The sequence below is a fragment of the Crinia signifera genome, chromosome 4, assembly GCF_055691185.1.
Source record: "Crinia signifera chromosome 4, ASM5569118v1, whole genome shotgun sequence".
NCBI classification, from domain to species: Eukaryota; Metazoa; Chordata; class Amphibia; order Anura; family Myobatrachidae; genus Crinia; species Crinia signifera.
Genome location: NC_139220.1, coordinates 87,313,220 through 87,319,920, shown reverse-complemented (window position 1 = coordinate 87,319,920; position 6,701 = coordinate 87,313,220). Strand labels below are relative to the sequence as shown.

Here is a 6,701-nt window from a genome sequence, read left to right as displayed (position 1 = left end):
TTCATGTGATTTGTTGGGAATGATGGTGCGGGTGGTAGTAAGCAGCATGGCATTGTGCCGGAGCCTTTTCTACCTTTTGCACTGCAGAAGAAATCACAGATGCTTCCACTAAAAAGCAGGTGGGGTGCGTCCCACTGGGTGAGGGGGGTACTGCACTTGGGCTCCACAGGTGTTAATGATAAGACCGGTAGTTCTACAATAACAAGATGCTCAGCTCAGGGCACTACCAGGCAAAATAACAAAACTTACAGCTAGGAGTGGAGCTGTAAGAATAAAATGAATACCCATGGAGCAGACATTTATTATTTCTGTGCGCTGGTACAGTATATGCTCTCCTGGTAATAGTTCCTTCTGAAGTAAAGGCCCAGACATCATCTAACTAGAAGACTACACGGAGAGTAGCGCATCGCTCCCAGGCCGTCTTCTTGCCGTAGCTGTGACAATGCGATGACAGTCTTGAGGACTAATCAGATCTATCGGCGGTTTCTTCTGGACGGCGCAGTGCTCTTAAAGGGGTCAAAGTCATCCTGCATTGAAAAACAGATTATTTGATTACATTTATACAAGGTGAAGGTTCTTACTTGTTTCCCGATAATATAATTATAGCAATTAGATATAGAAATATTACATCATTATGTGAAATAAAGTGTGTGTGTGTATATATATATACAGTATATATATATAGATAGACTGATAGAGAGAGAGAGCGCGAGCGCGAGAGAGAGGAGACAAACTAATAACATTTAAAGCTATATAGATGATGTCCTTATACAGATGGAGCGCCTGTCAGCCAGCGCCGGGGCTCGCCAGATTGCCCCCTCTGGTGAGACGGCGCTCCATCTGACATATACGTGCGAGCTAACTGCAAGAGACATTGCTTATCATCCATGTAAGTTTGTCTTGTTTTGTCACACCACCCCCAGTGTGTATACCGGTATTAGTATAACTTGTTCTATTATTGCATTCATTTTTTCCTACATCTATTATATTAATTGATAAAACAAATAAATTCTCTATATTTTTTAAAACCAACTCAGGTGCAAAGAGTGTTTTTTTGTTAGTAGAATATATGTGAGATTGCGCAGAGTATACCCCTTTTTCCTATATACGTGCGAGCGTCCCAGTTTCCGGGTGGCGTGGGTTTCAGATTCTGGACAGGGTTAGGGGTAGGAGTAGGAAGGTGGGATCGGGCGGTGAGGACTGTCGGCGAAGCGTCGGGGAGCTCCATAGTAAGTGGATGCACGTGCGTCCCCTTCCGGCGGCTGGCGATCTGACCACCAGCCCCTGCAAGAACCACAGGCGCTCCATCTGTAGTTTGGAATGGAAGTAATGATCAATTTGAAGTATTAATGAATTATATTTATGTGAATAACTATAATCTAAAATTCACACATAATATAAGTGCCAATAGCATAGAATTTCTAGATCTAGTAATAAATACAAAAGATTTCGAGCTGCTGGGACAAATACAAACGCACTTTAAACAGGTAGACAGTAATAGCTACCTGGATTTCCAAAGTTGCCATCTTAATAAATGGAAACAAAATATTCCCCTCTCTCAGTCCATGAGATTACGCAGGAACTGCACTAATGTATAATGTAGAGATGGTGGAAATACAATCAAAAATATATCAACAGGGATTCAATGAAAAGGATATCCAGAAAAGTTAGTCCTGGAAGCCCAAAATAATTCCAAAGAAGCTAATACATAAGTCAGATCTTTTGACGTATAATAAGAAGGTGGAGAGGGACAATAAAAAACATTATTTTGTCCTTTTATCACCCAGTACAGTGACACTGAAAGAGATATTAAAAAAGTACTTTGTAAGAACTGGCATATCCTTAAATTAGACCCGGTACTAGCAGAACACCTGCCCCAACAACCAAACATAATTTATAAAAAAAAGCAAGAGATATAAAGGGGGAAATTTACTAAGAATACGAATATGATATTTCGTTTTCGTGTTCTTAATACAAATTAATACAAATGTATACGGCTGTTTTAGCCGTATGCAAATTCGTGTTCTGGAGGGTAATTTACAAAGCAGTCAAATACGACTGCTTTGTAAACCCCGATATATTATTCATTCATATTCATTCATATTCATTTGTATTAGTGGCCGTATATACGGGTGCTAATACGAATTTGTATAGGAAGTCTGCACGGATCAGTCAGATCCATGCAGGCTGCAGTGTGTGAAAAAAAAAATCTATAAAAAAAACGGCGTGGGGTCCCCCCCTACGGACATAACCAGCACCATGCTCAAAGAGCCGGGCTGATTTAAAAAAAATCGGGGAAACATTTTAATAGGGTGCCGCTGTTTTTTTTAAACCAGCCCCAGGCCCAACCAGCCAGTGGGGTAATGCCACAGCCGGGGGGGAGACTTTTTATACAAGTCTCCCCAGCCAAAGCATTAACCCTACTGACCAGTCAGCCTGGCCAGGAGTCATGGGGTCCCCCCCAATAAAGCGCCCCCCCCTCCAGGACTTACCTGGCCAGGCTGAAGTCTGGTGCTGTCCCCGGTACCCCCAGGCGTTGGGTACCAGGCTGATTAAAGTGTAAAAATTAGAATGAAAAACTATTGTCTAAAACTGTGGAACTTTGAGTCCCAGCAAGCCTCCCCCACATGCTGGGACTTGGAGAACCACAACCACATTAAAGGGCCTGCTTGCACTTGTTGCTCCAAAGTAATAGAAGTAGTTAAAAAAAAACACACTGATACCCATGAAAAATAAAAATGTAATACATCAAAATCACACACATACTGATACTTACCTTTCTTGAGCCTGTAGGTAGCCCTGCGTCAGGTGTCCTGGGGTCCTCTTGGGTCCGCCGTAGTCCCCGAGATCTTCAGAAAATAACAAACCTCAAGTGTCCACTGATGAAAAGGCGACAAATTTCTCGGCTCCTGAGTGGTTGCTAGGCGGCCAATAGAATCATTCGGAGGAGAAGATGAAACTTCAGTGCCTCTCCATCAGAGGACCGATCTTTGCCAGAGGACCTGGGTAAGTAGAATTATCTTCCACAGGTCCCCACTGGATTTCTACGGACACTGGACCCAGGATCACCGGACCCAGGATCACATGGAAAAGGTTGACATCATGCACAAGGTCAACAGTGACAAAAGTTAGACATGAACAAGGCTGACATGGAAAAGGTTGACACATGGAGAGATCGACATGAGTTTTCAGGGGTTTTTTTATATCAATACCTGATCGTGTGGATCCCCATTAGTATAGCGCTCTCCTCACCCTGCTCCATTACCCCTGCGCTCAGCACACTTTGCCGTATAAAGAATGAAAAAGGCCAAAAAATGAAGAAAAGAAGACCCAGGAAAAATTCATGTCGGATTTTTCATGTGTCGACCATTGCCAATGTGGATCTATTGACTGTCTATCCAGACACTCTCGACCTATCAATGGGATACTGTGAAATGAGAGTTAGTAGCTGACTGGCTAATACTTTATCTCTCTCTCTCTACGCTTTGCACATGAATGTGACAATATACACTGACCAATTAGGTTACTGCTGATCAGGATGACCTCATATCATATAGTTCCCGAGCACAAGCCAGCCAGCGATTGATGGGGATCAATCCAATGTCAGTACAAGACTGTGCCGATGTTAGTATGCAACAGGTAACTGTGGTCACATGATGTCAGTACAAGACCGTGCTGATGTAAGTATGGAACAGGTAACTGTGATCATATGATGTCAGTATAAGACTGTGCCGATGTAAGTATGGAACAGGTAACTGTGGCCACATGGGGGGAAATTTACTAATATGAAAAACCTAGTTTTTCGTATTAGTATTTAGTGTTGCAGAGTGGGCACGGCTGTATGTTGTGGTGCTAAGCAGGGTACCCCAGTAATAGTGCCATCTCCTCCTCGTTTATCCTCTCTGTTACCTACAAGGGATGCCCGTCGCTCGGCCTATCTGTGCCCATGAGTAACTGCCGACTGCTCTGCATAAGCTGTCGCCTCACACCACAGACCAATGACATGTATGACAGCGTTGTGCCCGGCACTAACGCAGAGGATTCCGCAATGCACTACGCTTACGCTAACGGCGTAAGCTGCCGGCGTGAAATTACACAAATACCATATTGTTTATCAAAAAATAGCTATGGGACAATGTTATGTTTTTGCTAACATAAAAACTTACCCTGTCCTGGTGGCGGGGCGGCGGCAGGGAATCAGCGGCAGCCAGGCGGCATCCAAACCTCTAGGCGGCGGGGAGCAATGGCGGCGATTTAGCGTAGTCACCGCTGTGGGAGCATCACATGGTTTCCCAGCTCCCCCAGCAGTGACTACGCTAATAGCGTACATAGCTGCATGCCGGACTGCGGGGAGACGAGTGTCGAAGCTGCCGGGATGGTGAGTATCATGCACACACATTACTCAATCATATGGCCACTATCCACGTCATAACCCAAGTGTCCACGTGGGCGTGGAGTTAATGTTATAAAGGGTGGCGAGCACAGCGAGCCACCGAGCCCGAAGCGTGGCGAGCGTACGCGTATCTGCGTGCGCTCTCCACGCTTCGGGCTCGGTGGCTCGCCACACTTTATATAATTAACTCCACGGCCACGTTGACACTGGGGTTATAACGTGGATAGTGGCCATATGATCCTTTATTTGTTAGCAGGGCTCCAGTTACGTAATTTGCATAAGTTACGTAGTTTACGTAGCCAGCATAGTGGTGTATTGGTATTCTCAATACACCACTACGCAAACTACGTAACAGGCGACCAACTAACATTTAAGTACCAATAAAACTTTCCTCCATTATAAAAACTAATTTTCCTTAAAATTGTTACGAATCCCCTTCATCCACCCGCCAATTACTCTCCAAACCACTGAATAGTAAAGCCATAGATTTGGAGGTAAAATCGCAGGCAAAGGTGATTATTTGTACATTTCCCTGTTCCCCTTTGAGGCCTGTGAATCAGGACAGTTGGGATGTGTGCTGTTCTGCCCCCACTTATCCCTAAACATAATTTGATACTCTTTTGCTTTAAGTTTTTTTTTTATGGCAGCCATCTTGCCCCATGATATCATTATGACATCACAAGTGCTCTGTGACACAGGGACTTCATCACCTGAGACTCTGGAGTTGTCAGGACAAGACGTGCATTTAATGCTCTCTTGCTTATTTGCTTAAATTTTGGCAGTTACAGGTGATATTATGGGCTGTTTTTGCAGCAAAATGTGCATCCCTGCACCCAGGAGGGAGGTAAGTGCACTGTTATATTTATGGGTTGTACATTACATATAGAGGATTATCACAGGCCGCAATAGGGGGAGCTCACGCAATATTGGGTGTATCTGGGCAAGATATGGGGGTGATTTGTCCTGTTCTGTAGCCTAGATGGGGGGATAGGTATATTGTATTATATTGTTATTCTCGATGTGCACAAATTTCCACACTTTTACTTGTTTTTTTTTTTACATGTATTGAACATCCATGTAATAAAAATCAGGGCAATTCAAGTGTTTTGCATGCCAACGACCACTAGATGGAACATTATTGTTATGTAACATTAGGGGTACTCCCTGTATGTAGCATTGGAGGTACATGGATGGGTGACTCTCCCTGTATGTAGCAATAGGGGGTACATGTTTGGGTGAGCTCCATGTATGTAGCATTAGGGGGTACATGGGTGGGTGACATTATGTACCTCTCCTGTACCCTCCCCTGCACAATTCCCAGGCAGCAGTGTCACATAACGTGAGCATGTTGTGTAATAACACTCACGTTTCACCATTAGCCTCACAAGCTCTCACATTATCAGCACTGAAGCGTCCGTCTCCCCACCTTGCTGGGCTTTGTAGTTCTGCAAGCACTTCTGCTGCTGTTGTACATGTAGGTTCCCCCTGGAGACCCCCTATCACATTTTTGGCTGTGTGCAGTGTGCTCCTTCTCCTGCCAGTAGCTGCCTCCTGCCCATTCTCCTCGTGCCTGACCCTAACTGCCACTAACTGCCCATGCGCCCTGGTGACCAGGGTTGTCAGATCATCCCTGTAATAAGCGCACATATGAAATACACAGGTCCCAGAGTTCATACCAACTCTCATTATGTCCAATGAGCAGTCAATTTTAGCCCCAGAATCTGTGTTAAAAATATCTTGACTGCTGATCAGATGTAATGACAGTTGGTATGACCTCTGACCCCTGGGACCTGTGTAATTCATATGTGTGCTCATTAACAGGATGATCTGGCACCCCTGCTGGTGATCCTCATACCAGGGGAAACACAGGATGTAAGAGGGGGGTTTCTCCCAACATGTCCCATTCCAGGAGGGACACAATGCTCTGTTCCTGGGCTTCTCTCTGATATTATGATTGCTGTCCCCTTTGCTGTTACTTGTTAAGAAAGGTGATAGTAATCCTAAAATAAGAGCAGGAATGGACAACCACCATCGATGATTCATAGTGATTGATGGTTTATGGCTGATGTAGAATAGAACATTTTTGCTATCGATATAGAATCAAATGGTTTGCCTTTATCGATGGTGCAACACAACACCTGTGATGCCCTTCCTGTGGTACTGATTGGTCCATGAGCCCATCAATCACATAAAAGGGATGACCATTGGTTGTTGAAACCACAAATACATACTGTAGATTTCTACCATTGATGACCACATGCAATATCACCATCGTTGGCAACCACACCGATGGTCATACCTAATTAAA

At 44.4% G+C, this 6,701-nt stretch overlaps 1 long non-coding RNA gene across 1 annotated transcript; it reads right to left on the bottom strand.

Moving 5' to 3' along the window:
* Window positions 1–285: 285 nt before the first annotated feature.
* On the bottom strand, window positions 286–6,072 carry LOC146074143 (uncharacterized). The gene is made up of 2 exons (XR_014473372.1): window positions 5,820–6,072; window positions 286–527 (listed from the first exon to the last, which is right to left on the bottom strand). It is a non-coding gene; the product is annotated as an uncharacterized LOC146074143 (long non-coding RNA).
* Between the last annotated feature and the right edge of the window lie 629 nt (window positions 6,073–6,701).